The following is a 13,029-nucleotide window of genomic DNA, read 5'->3' on the forward strand; positions in this document are numbered from 1 at the left end:
CAAAAAGTCTTGTAGTTGGGTGTCTCCATAACTGGTAAATATAGCAGCTCATCGAATTTTGAGGATTCCATGAGTTGCCCATCACAATTCTTAAATCTTTCTGCTCTGCCATCTTCAGAGTATTGGTCACTCTCCCCTCATAGTAATAAGATGGGAAAGGAAGGATTTTAGGAGGTGGAGTTGGGTCAAACATAAAAATATAAATACATATATACTTTGCTTGGAACCTTAGATATTTAGAGTCTGTTCCTCTGAAAGAAGGATGTTTGAAGAAACTAAAAGAGAGGAGGAATTAGCTGGGTTATCTATCCCCCCCACCCCGGCCCCCAACAGGAGATGGAGATGTTGAGGGGCGGGGTCTGTAGGCAGCTCCTAAGAGATAACTTTACAAAAGAAGGGCTCTGAGAATATGTTGCCAGGGGATTTGGAAGGTTATTGAGTAAGTTGTTGGGTGTCCTAATAAAAGAAGTTAGATGTTAGGTCCATCCATTAGTTCCAATTTCTCCTTGGAATTAGTAAAAACTAGAAGGCTCCCCCCACAATGTTGGGCTCCATCATTACTTCCTTGCTCTGTAAACATCTAACTTAAAGTATAAGACTGCCTGGGGGGGAGAGGTAGGAATCTCTTAATTACCCTGATGTCTGATTCCTGGCTTTACCCGATCTGTCCCTTTTCTTCTACTGGTTTTGTCTCCTCCCTGATGTTCTCTTCCTTCTCTGGACAGGCAACCTCCTTTGTGCATAATCGGAGGCAGTGATGACTTGCTGTCCACGCAGCTCTCTCCTGCAGACAGAATGCTCAGGGTCACTGAACCACTGCTTCTTAGAACATAGAGCTAGCTGCTACTTTCACGTGGCTTCCAGAGTGTCTCCACCTATACCCCTCTGCTGCCATCCCACACTGATGGCTCAAGACAAGGCTGGCAAACCCTCCTAGAAACATCCCTGACTCCAAGAGGCTTACTCTCTCATGAGGCACAGCCAAGCCAAATATTCACATTGTGCCAGTGAGCCAGCCATGGAGCAAAGGAGGGTTTGTTTTCAGTCACCTGTCTGGGTCAGAATCAGAGAACATGCTGAATGTCCCCTGCTTGCTCAGTAAGGCTGGCCCACCCGAGTCAGTGCTCCCAGCTGATGGTGCAATGCTTGTAGAAGTAAGCCTAGTCCTCACTGGGAAGCACAAGGAGCAAGGGCGAGTTCCCAAGTGCCTCACTTCGAAAGGAGGCCCCATACCCTGGAGCCAGGGTCTACTGCACACCCTAGGATGAGACCTGGACCTGAGATGTCATGAACTTTGCTACACAGAGTCTGTTCAGCAAACTAACCAGCATTCCCTATAACACAGCCTAGAGCAGACAATAGTATAGAAGAAATCTGGGGAAAAAAAACACATCAGTGTTTTGAGAACCTTGGACCACTGCTGTCCCTGTACCTCAGTCATCAATGCAGAAGCCTGGCTTTGCTCTATTAAGATTGGAAATGTACAATACCAAATGCTCTGTCCACTGTTGAACCCCAGTGGTGGAAGGGAGGAGGGCCCTTCTTCCTGTGTTAACTGAATAGAGGCTACAGGGGTTAGCCTGGACTAAAGACACCCTTGTCTTTTCAGCTGTTCATTTCAGTAGGAAATCTAATGGAAGATCACTGTAGTTTAGATCTACTGACCTGTGTGCCTACCCCTTGGAAAAATGTCTGTTGGGTAGTTTTAATTTCACAGGTAATCAGATGCCTGCTTTATAATATATGAACAATAAAAACAGCTTTCTCTTCTTTCTATTGTAATCGTGTTCCATAGATCTGATCCATACCATGACCCTACACAAGGTTGGACGGACACCTCAGGCCGAGGTCCCCAGTGTGTATGCGGGTGTGTAGGTAGAGTGTGTCTGCTGAGTAAAGAATACTTTTCAAGATTCTAAAGCTCAGTTCAAGTGACACATTAATGAAAAACTCAGATCTGCTCAAGTCTTAATTTCTAACAGTCCTTTGTGGGTGTGCTGACAACTTACTTGGGTGCCTTACATCTTTTCTAATCGGTGTTGCATATGAGCCTGCCCTCACTCCCTTTGTGGAGTCCTTTTGCACCTGAGAGCCTACACGAGTGGCTGGTAAAAAAGGAGACTGGCTGGAGAATGATCAGTACAGTGATTTGCAGGATTCCCTTCTGGGCTTCATTTCGGCAAGTTTTCTTAGGGCTATTTTTATTTTTATTAAGTGCCCACATTTGATGGAGGGTGAAAGTAATTTGAATGTATTTGATTTATCTTATTTTTTAGATTAAAAGATGGTTGTAGCATTTTAAATGAAATATTTTCTCCTTAGTTTGCTAGTATCCTAAATATTCTCTGTAAGTGTAGCTCAAATAAGTCAACATGGAAGGTTAAGAAAGCAAGGTGGCAATGTTCACTGGTGGTTAAGGCCAGGGCCTCTCCTACCACTGTGCTACTGACTTACTATGTGATCCTGGGCAAGTCACTTAACTGTAATGTGCCTCAGTTTTCCTTCTGTTAAAATAGGGATAATAATACTGACCTACCTCAAAGGGCAGTTTTGAGGCATGACTAATGCTTTTATATAAAGCATTCTGGGATCCTTCAGCAGAGGAATTCTCAAGTCCTGAGTATTTTTATAGTAGCAGTGTCCACCATGAACTTGATATGTCCGTGTGTCCCAGGTGCTATCATAGTCTATTTGGTTCTCTCTGAGAAACTGTATGAATCCATTGGATAAGTGGTGGATAACTAGCCAGACAAAATTTGAGAATGCATAAAGTTATTGCCATGGAGATATACACAGGATACCTTTTCTTCAAGGGGTGGGATTTTTCCCTTTTTATGTGAGATAGTAGTTATTTGTGACCTAAGAATAATTATGGAATAATTTCTATTAATATCAACTCTGAAGCTAGTTGTACTGATCTGAGATTGTGTTTGTTCATAATAAAAGTGAAGTGAATCTGATTGGACTGTGTCTGGGAGGGTTTTTTTTGGCTGTGATTCAGTCTTCTGGGACTTATTTCTGTGACTCACACACTATGTCCTATACCTTTAAGAGTATAAAAGGAGAAGCTATGATGGTTGACTCATACCCCAGTAACCCGCCCTGCCCCTTCCTGAGGGGTAACTTTAGGTTAAACTCCATACAGCAGGAAACCAGGAGTCTATTGCCACTAAATCAAACACATTAACCCCAGCTGGCACCTTGGCCCTGGGGAAATGCCAGGTCTCACGTGTCATGTGGTTGGTCACAGGGACCCAAGATAGATACTGGGAGAGTAAGAGCAGCAGGAGACACACTCCCTGGGAAAGTAGTTCTTGACCTTGCAACCCAGGCTGGGCGGTCCTCCTCATTTCTCTCTGAAAGGTAGTCCTTTCCAGGGCGTAAAACGGCTTCCTGAGAATGCCGATGCACAGCAGCAGGAGAAAGGAAAACCAGTCCAAAGGAAGATTCGTAAGTTCCTGGAATAGAGAGGGCTTCTTGATCACGGGGTGGAAAAGTTTTTTCGTTTTTTGGTTTTTTTCACATTTAGCTTTTGCTACTATATCTGAGACCCCATATGTGGAAAAGAGAAGCACCTACTTTACAGTTAGAAGCTCCACATTCTGGGCCGAGCCCGTGGTGCGCTGGGGAGAGTGCGGCGCTGGGAGCACAGCAGTGCTCCCGCCTGGGGTTCGGATCCTATATAGGGATGACCGGCGCGCTCACTGGCTGAGCGCTGTGCGGCTGGTCTCAAAAAGGACAAAAAAATAAAAAGATCCACATTCCAGCAGGAGTCACCTTCACCAATACCTACACTTCTAGGAGCTCCCCAGAATCAGCTGCCAGGTCACCTCACTTTCTAACCTAAGGTTACCCTCACCTTAGACAAGCAGCATGACTTTCTTAGTGTAATTCTGAAAATAGGACTGAGTAATTCTGAGTATCCAAAAATCAAAAGTCTATATACAGTATCCCCAGAATCAGCTGCCAGGTCACCTCACTTTCTAACCTAAGGTTACCCTCACCTTAGACAAGCAGCATGACTTTCTTAGTGTAATTCCAAAAATAGGACTGAGTAATTCTGAGTATCCAAAAATCAAAAGTCTATATACAGTGAGGCCTTGCCAGATCTGAAGTTGATAGTGACATCTTCTTCAATTAATATCTGGCTTTTCCTTCAGCCCCTTTCCCTCTTTATTTTGTTTAAAATGTTCAGGTTGGAATATTTTTCCAGTTCTATATCTGCAGTGTTCCTTTCAAGTCTCCGCTTTGTTGCCCACTAACTGGCATACAATTTAAACAATGTATCCTTACTATGCTCTTTGCTACCTGCTTATTTCCTCCTATTTTACACTTGGCTGTTTTCCTTCTGACTAGATACACCTCTATGCTTCCAGCCCCTTTCCCTCTTTATTTTGTTTAAAATGTTCAGGTTGGAATATTTTTCCAGTTCTATAACTGCAGTGTTCCTTTCAAGTCTCCGCTTTGTTGCCCACTAACTGGCATACAATTTAAACAATGTTTCCTTACTATGCTCTTTGCTACCTGCTTATTTCCTCCTATTTTACACTTGGCTGTTTTCCTTCTGACTAGATACACCTCTATGCTTCATCCAGAAAATCTGTATTTGGTGTATTTGTTATTTCGTCCCGGAGCTGTTTCCTTATATCTAGCTGCAAAAGTTCCGAAAAGGAAGAGGAAGGGGGAAAGATCTTAGAGCTAGGAGAGTTGATCAACTTGTTCAGCAGAATTCAAGACAGAGAGGAAATAAGCGACCAGTTTACCCTGGAAGGGTGAATTGTAGAATAAGAGCTCCTAAGGGGCAAAGTAATGAACTCTGTTTTTGACATGTTTTGTCTGGAAAGGTGTAAAGGGGTTAAGGTTTTGTTTAGGAGTCAAGATTTAACCATGGGGGCTGGCCGATTTGCTCAGTCGGTTACAGTGTGGTGCTGATAACACCAAGGTCCAGGGTTTGATCTCTGCACTGGCCAGCAGCAAAAAAAAAAAAAAATTTAACCATGGGACAAAAGGGCAAAAAATAGTTTAAGATAATAATAGAGAAGATAAGATAATAATAGAGAAGAGCATGGAAATAAAATTCCTAATATCCAATGGCCACCAGTTTTCTCCCTCTTCCCTAGAAGAAGAACTGGCATAGTCCCTAAAAATGTCTGGTAGGGCAGAAAAAGAAATAAGAGGCATCCAGAATGAAAGGGAAGAAGTAAAACTATCCATTTGCAGATGACTTCACTTTATATACAGAAAATTCTGGGCCGGCCCGGTGGTGCACTGGAGAGTGCGCCGCTTGGGAGCGTGGCGGTGCTCCTGCTGAGGGTTCGGATCCCATGTGGAGACCGGTTCCCGCTCACTGGTTGAGCGCGGTGTGGGCACAACACCGAGGGTTGCGATCCCGTTACCGGTCAGTAAAAAAAAAAGACAAAAAAAAGAAAAAAGAAAATTCTGCAGAAGGGCTGGCTGCTTAGCTCAGTTGGTTAGAATAGGGTATTAGAACACAAAGGTGGAGGGAAATCAATTGTATTTCTACAAACTAGCAATGAATAATCTGAAAATGAAATTAAGAATTTCATTTATAACAGTATCAAAAAAACAAATAGGAATATATTTAACAAAAGAAGTGCACTGGAGGAGGGAGGGAGGTTTCGTTAATGGGCCACAATTATCAACCACATTGTATATCGACAAAATAAAATTAAAAAAAAAAAAAAGAAATCCCATGTTCATGAGTTAAAAGATTTAATATTGTTAAGATGGTAATACTTGCCAAATTGATCTATAGATTCAAGGCAATCCTTATCAAATTTCAACTCCTTTTTTTAGAAAAATTAGCAAGCTGATCCTAAAATTCATAGGGAAATTCAAGGGACCCAGAATAGCCAAAACAAACGTGAAAAAAAAAACACATAGTTGAAGTACTCACATTTTCTGATTTCAAAATTACTTCAAAGAATTGGTAATCTGTACCAGCAAGCAGGAAAAAAAGGATTAGTAATCAAGACAGTGTGGTACTGACATAAAAATAGACATATATCAATGGAATAGAATTGGGAATGTAGAAATAAATTCATATGTCTATAGTCAACTGATTTTTGACAAAGGTATAGTTTTTTCAACAATGTGGCTGGAACAACTAGATATCCACATGCCAAAGAATTCTGTCCCACTACCTCATACCATATACAAATAAATACTAACTCATAATGGATCGGCTAAAACTATAAAAACTCTCAAGAGAAAACATAGGTGTAAATCTCCATCCCCTTAGATTGGGCAATGGTTTCTTAGATAAGATACCAAAAGTACAACCAACAAAATTTTAAAAAATAGATAAATTGAACTTTATCAAAATTAAGAAAATTTGGGGGGCCGGCCCGTGGCTCACTCAGGAGAGTGCGATGCTGATAGCACCAAGGCCACGGGTTCGGATCCCATATAGGGATGGTCGGTTAACTCACTGGGTGAGCATTTGTGCTGACAACACCAAGTCAAGGGTTAAGATCCCCTTACCGGTCATCTTTTGAAAAAAAGAAAAAAAAATTAAGAATTTTGTGCTTCAAAAGATACTATCAAGAAATTGAAGTGCAATGTTATAACACCAAAATGAAGGGTTCAGTTCCCCATACTGGCCAGCCCCCTCAACAGTTGAATAGATAAACACAATGTGGAATATTCATTCATACAGTGAGTGGAATGTTATTCAGCCATAAAAAGTGAAGTACGGGGGCCGGTCCGTGGCTCACTCGGGAGAGCGTGGTGCTGACAACACCAAGCCAAGGGTTAAGATCCCCTTACCAGTCATCTTTTAAAAAAAAAAAAAAAAAGTGAAGTACTGATACATGATATCATATGGGCTCTAGGGCTGGCCAGTGGTGCACTTGGGAGAGCACAGTATTGATAACACCAAGGTCAAGGGTTCAGATCCCTGTACCAGCTAGCCACCCCAAAACAAATGGATGGTCCTTGGAAACATTATTCTAAGACAACGAACTTAGACTCACATACAAAAAACTAAAAGAAGTCAGACACAAAAGACCATATATTGTATGATTCCATTGATATGAAATGTCCAGAATAGGCAAATCTAGAGACAGAAAACCTGTTGGTGATTGCCACGGACTGGGGGAAAGGGAATGGGGAGTGACTGCTAATGGGCACAGGTTTTGTGGGGAGAGATGAAAATGTTCTAAAGATAGATTGTGGTGGGGGTTGCATGGTTCTGAATGTACTAAAACCTGCTGAATCATATACTTTAAAGGTATACGTTTATGGAATATGAATTATATCTCAGTAAAGAAACTATATGAGAAAAAATGCCCTCTATTTTAATGGTTTTATTATTAGTTGTAGCTGAGATTCAAACCCAAATACATTAAGGAAGCACTGATTAAAATAAATTATTTGATTAAAGGCAGCACTCCATTTTCTCTTAATTATAGTGATATGGTCTCTAGTCTCAAACTTCAAGGGGACAAAGACTAGCCACATGAGAAAAGGCAGCTGCTGTAAACTTGAGAGTCTAAGATGACAATCTTGCTATTAATCTTCCAAATTACTAGGAAAAATCCAGATGCCATTTTCTACATTAGTCAAAGGGGTTTAGGCCACTGCATAAACACAAATCTAACTATCTTTTGAGTGGGAAATCCAAGTTCTGAGTCCACCAGACTGTGGACGCAATGATAATAAGAATAACAACAATTACTAAAGCCAGGCACGGTACTGAGTGCTTGATGGTGCTTTATCTCACTGTATCAGAAGCAGGTGCTATTATTGCCGGAATTTTACCGATGAGGTAACTGAGTATGCTTAGAGAGAAAGCTGTGAGAAAATGAGTAATGGTGCTATGATTTGGCTCCAGAACTATGGTCATAACTACTGGCTCTAGTAGGTGTGGAGTAGATGACAAACTAGATATGCCTAAATCTCTCAGAGATCCAGGTATATGCCTGGTGATATCCAGTTATACTGAGAGGCAAAGCCTGGTGGCGTGGTCCTCCTCCCTGGTGGTAATGGCAGGGAGCTTAATTTATGTAAAGTAAAACTGCAGACTCCTCCTGTGTTCTGGAAGAACGCAGCTCACACCACCTTATGACCCATCCTAATATTCAACCACACCTTAGTTTTAAGCTGTCTTCTCAAACCACAGGCAGGTAGGGAGACTTCCTCTCTACCTTTCCAAATGCCACTCTCCTGCAAGGTTATGAACTCAAGGGCGAACGTCCTCTTTTAGAAATGTCTCCCTGCACCCAAACGGTCAGTACTTGATGAACCAATAGAAGGGTCTTACATCTTGTTTGAAGTTCTGTTTTTGCTACAAACTGTGTGAAATGTCACATGGAGTGGGAGTCAAATTCTGTGACCCGTAGTTAACTTTCTATGCCACAGGCAAAGCGCTGATTCTTGTCCACTAACTTTGGGGCAAATACCACAGGCTGTAATTGCAGGCTTCAAGAAGCTGAGAGTCTATACTGGGGCTGCTGGAGGCAGAAGCCTCCACTCCCCCAACCCCCGTCGGGACCCAGGACTGCCCCTCCCCCACCCACTGCCACCCAGCCTGCTACACCCCGGGGCCGCAGAGCCACACAAAGGCGCAGTGTGTGCTGTGCTGACTCACAGCGGTTCTCGGCCCAGGCGAGGACCGTCTCAGAGGGGCCAAAGGGGCCCTCTCCCTCCTGGCCATTTCCCATATAGGGAGCCAGAGTAGCCAAGGCCATGCCAGGCTCCAAAAAATGAAGAAAGTGAAAGGTATCAGAGGGCCCAGAATTGCTCATACTATATTCTTATTCCTTTCTTAGAGAATTCTGGACAGCAGGAAGAATTCATCTTTGAGTCTATTTGTTTCAGATATATGCTCATATATACATTTTAATTAATCTTTGTTTTTGATTTGACAGCTGGCCGGTATAGGGATCCGAACCCTTGATGTTGGCATTATTGGTACCATGCCCTCCCAAGTGAGCCACCAGCCAGCCCTAATAGAAGTATTCCATGAACTTTTTTTCTGTTTGTTTTTTTGGCAGCTGGCTGCTGGGGGATTTGTATGTACATTTTATTTGAGGTGGAATTCACATAACATAAAACTAATCATTTTAAAGTGAACAATTTTGAAGCATTTAGTACATTCACGATATTGTGTAACCACTACCTCTAGTTCCATAACATTTTCATCACCCCGGAAGAAAACCCTGTACCCACTCAACAATGACTCCCCATCTTCTCTCCATCCCCACCCTCACCTCACCTTGCCGTTGGCAGCCACCTTGCCCCTGGCACACACCTCACCCCTGGCAACCACCAGCCTACTTTCTGTCTCTACGGATTTAACTATTTGAAATATATTTTGGAATCATACAATATATGACCTGTGTCTGGCTTCCTTCTCTTACCATAATGCTTTCAACATTCATCCATGTTGTAGCATGCATAAGTCCTTCATTTCTTTTTATTGCGTTTAATATCCCACTGTGTGTACATACATCTATTGACAAACATTTGAGTTGTTTCCACCTTTGGGCTACTGTGAATAGTGCTGCCATGAACTTTGTTTTTTTGGTGGCTGGCTGGTACAGGGAACCGACCGCCTGACCTTGGTGTTACAAGGCCACGCGCTCTGACCGTATGAGCTAACCCTTACATGAACATTTCTATACAAATATTTCAGCACCTGTTTACAATTCATTTGTGTACATACCTAGGAGTGGAGTTGTGGGTCATATGGTAATTCTATGTTTAACTTTTTGTGGAGCCACCAAACGGTTTTCCACATTGGCAGCACATGTTACATTCCCACCAGCAATGCACGAGGGTCACCCTTTATTCCTAACATGTACTCATTTGTCCCTTTCCTTTGCCCTACTTCGAAGAAAGCTAGTCCCCACAGACTTCCCTCTCCCCTGGAATAAAGGGTAGGAGAAATTGCACCTTCAGTAGAAATACTATTATCTGGACAAAGCCTCCACTCTTACCTTTTCCAGAAATAGGGTACTGTGACCAGGAGCAAGCGAGGTCAGCCTGCCACCTCCCTGTGGTCACTAAGGCACACCCAGTACAGCCATTAATGTGATCCCATGAAACTACCCTCCTAGAGACCTCCAACACCTCCGTCCTCACACAACAGCCCATTAATCTCCTGTAAACAGTCAAAGCTTAGTGCAGAAAGGAAGCAGCCCTGTGAGGAAGCTGTCAGGCCCGGCTCAGACGTGCGGCTGGGTGTTGAACTCAGCGCAGGCTCAGGAGCTCCGAGACTCAACCCGTGGCCTCGTCCTGCCCAGCCCCCTCTCTGAGGCCGGCGCGTCCGGGCTTGGCTGGCAGCAGACATGAATGGAGAGGAAGGGCCTCCCGCCCCGCCCCCTCTCACCGGGGTTACTGGCGGTCACAGACCCGGGGCCTTCAAGAGCTATTTACGTTTACAACAGCCCAACAGCGCCTGACCACGCCAGAGCCAATCAGCAGCCTCCAAGCTTGTCCGACTCTGTCTGTTCCAATCAGGAGGCGCGAGCCTTACAGCCTCTCGCCCTTGTGAATCACAGGTCGGCCGCAACCTTTTTTCCTTTTTTCGGGGAGCCTGACGCGGGGCTCGGTTCCCCTAACCCTCAGTCTGCCATACCCTGGAATGGGGAAAGTCCGGACATAGCATTCATTTGGGGAGCAGTCTGCGCTCCAGAACTCAGAGTTTTACATAGGAATGGAGAGCACGTTCCTTCCCAGCAGAGGTCCGATCACTTCTCTGCTGTGAGAAATGTACAGAGCTTTATTTAGCCTCCCTTGCTGCCTGCCCCTCCCTAACTTGGGATTTTAACGTGGGCTCTTAGTCTACGGCTGCCTTTGAGGTGGTGCCAGTAGGCTGAGCTCATCTTTATCCTCGTCCGCAACAGTGCAAACGCCTCTCGTATATGAGGCAGAGGGCCAGGAGTAAGCAAAGCAGACTGCAGATTGTACAATCACAGGGGAGAGCGTGAGCAAGTGCACAGAAACAGCAAAGTGTTCGGAATGCCCCTGGCTGATGTAACAGGGGCATGAACGTGGTGTGTAGTGGGAGAGTGGGAGGGGAAAGCAGAAAGGAGGCTTTGAATGCCTGCCTGGAAAGTTTAGACTTGCTCCTGTAAGTGATAAGGACTCATCAGATATTTTCAAGCAGGAGAGGAAAATACTCCCTTCTGTGTTTCAGAAAGTTGACTCTGGAGGCAACGTAGCAGAGCAGAGGGGAACCAGACTAGGGGCTGAAAGACCTTTTCTGAGGCTATGAGGCTATTGTTACAACTCCATCGATGGATCATGGGACCGCAAAAAAGAGGAAAATACTCCCTTCTGTGTTTCAGAAAGTTGACTCTGGAGGCAACGTAGCAGAGCAGAATGGGGAACCAGACTAGGGGCTGAAAGACCTTTTCTGAGGCTATGAGGCTATTGTTACAACTCCATCGATGGGTCATGGGACCGCAAAAACTAGGATTGTAATGGTGGGAATGGAAAAGAAGGGCACAAGCTGAGAGGCATTTTGGAGAAGAATCAATAGCATTCAATTGATTGGATATGTGAGATGAGGGAGGACAGGAGTCAAAGATGATTTTGAGGATTCTTGTCTGAGTGACTGGAAGGATATACTTCCCCTAACTGAAATAGGTAGTTTAAAAAAAAAAGAAAGAAAGAAAGAAAAAGAGAAAGAAGCAGATTTTGGAAAGGGAATAGTAGTTTATTTATTAACAGAAAGAAGACACAGAGTTAGCAAAACAGACTAACAAGTATCAGAAAAATATGGGGGTGGGAACTAGACTAGTATAATAGAAGTGAAAAAATAATTCCAGGAAAAGGGAGAAGGACATTGTAAAAAATATGTATAATATAATATATACATATATAATGTGTGTGTGTGTATATATATCTGACAACAGGATATTGATTAAATAAATTATGAAACATTCATTTGAAGGAATACTACATAGCCATCATATTATGTTGTAAAACCATATTGATTGCCATCAAAGGATGTTCAATGCATCTTAAGAAAAACATTCAGGTTAAAAAATAATACATATACAATTATGTCATTTTAAAAAATTGCATATGTGACTGCAAAAGGCCATGAGGGAACCTTAAGTGTGAGGGAAATGTTCTATGTGGTGATGGAGGTGGTGTTTACACAGCTCTGTACAATTACCAAAAATCTTCAAAGTGTAATGCCTTAATTAAAGAAAGGGAGGGGATGGGCTGTTGATAGCATCTACTTCATAGAGGTGTGCAGGGGATTAAATGGCAGAACAGAGCACAGTGCTTGGGACACAGCAAGGCTCAATCAGTGGAGAAGGGGAGGGTGCCCAGGACCACTGTATGGAGGAAGTGGGACTGGGAGCAAGACGTTAGANTATATATATCTGACAACAGGATATTGATTAAATAAATTATGAAACATTCATTTGAAGGAATACTACATAGCCATCATATTATGTTGTAAAACCATATTGATTGCCATCAAAAGATGTTCAATGCATCTTAAGAAAAACATTCAGGTTAAAAAATAATACATATACAATTATGTCATTTTAAAAAATTGCATATGTGACTGCAAAAGGCCATGAGGGAACCTTAAGTGTGAGGGAAATGTTCTATGTGGTGATGGAGGTGGTGTTTACACAGCTCTGTACAATTACCAAAAATCTTCAAAGTGTAATGCCTTAATTAAAGAAAGGGAGGGGATGGGCTGTTGATAGCATCTACTTCATAGAGGTGTGCAGGGGATTAAATGGCAGAACAGAGCACAGTGCTTGGGACACAGCAAGGCTCAATCAGTGGAGAAGGGGAGGGTGACCCAGGACCACTGTATGGAGGAAGTGGGACTGGGAGCAAGATGTTAGAGAGCAAGTGGAGACCACACCTGGCCCTCCAAAACAAAACCCTAAACAAACAAAAGACCCTGCAGTGGATCCAGACAAAAAAGAAAATTGAGGGGCCGGCCCGTGGCTCACTCGGTAGAGTGCGCTGCTGATAACACCAAGGCCATGGGTTCGGATCCCATATAGGGATGGCCAGTTCGCTCAC

The sequence above is a fragment of the Galeopterus variegatus genome, unplaced genomic scaffold (genome assembly GCF_000696425.1).
Source record: "Galeopterus variegatus unplaced genomic scaffold, G_variegatus-3.0.2 Scaffold619, whole genome shotgun sequence".
NCBI lineage: Eukaryota > Metazoa > Chordata > Mammalia > Dermoptera > Cynocephalidae > Galeopterus > Galeopterus variegatus.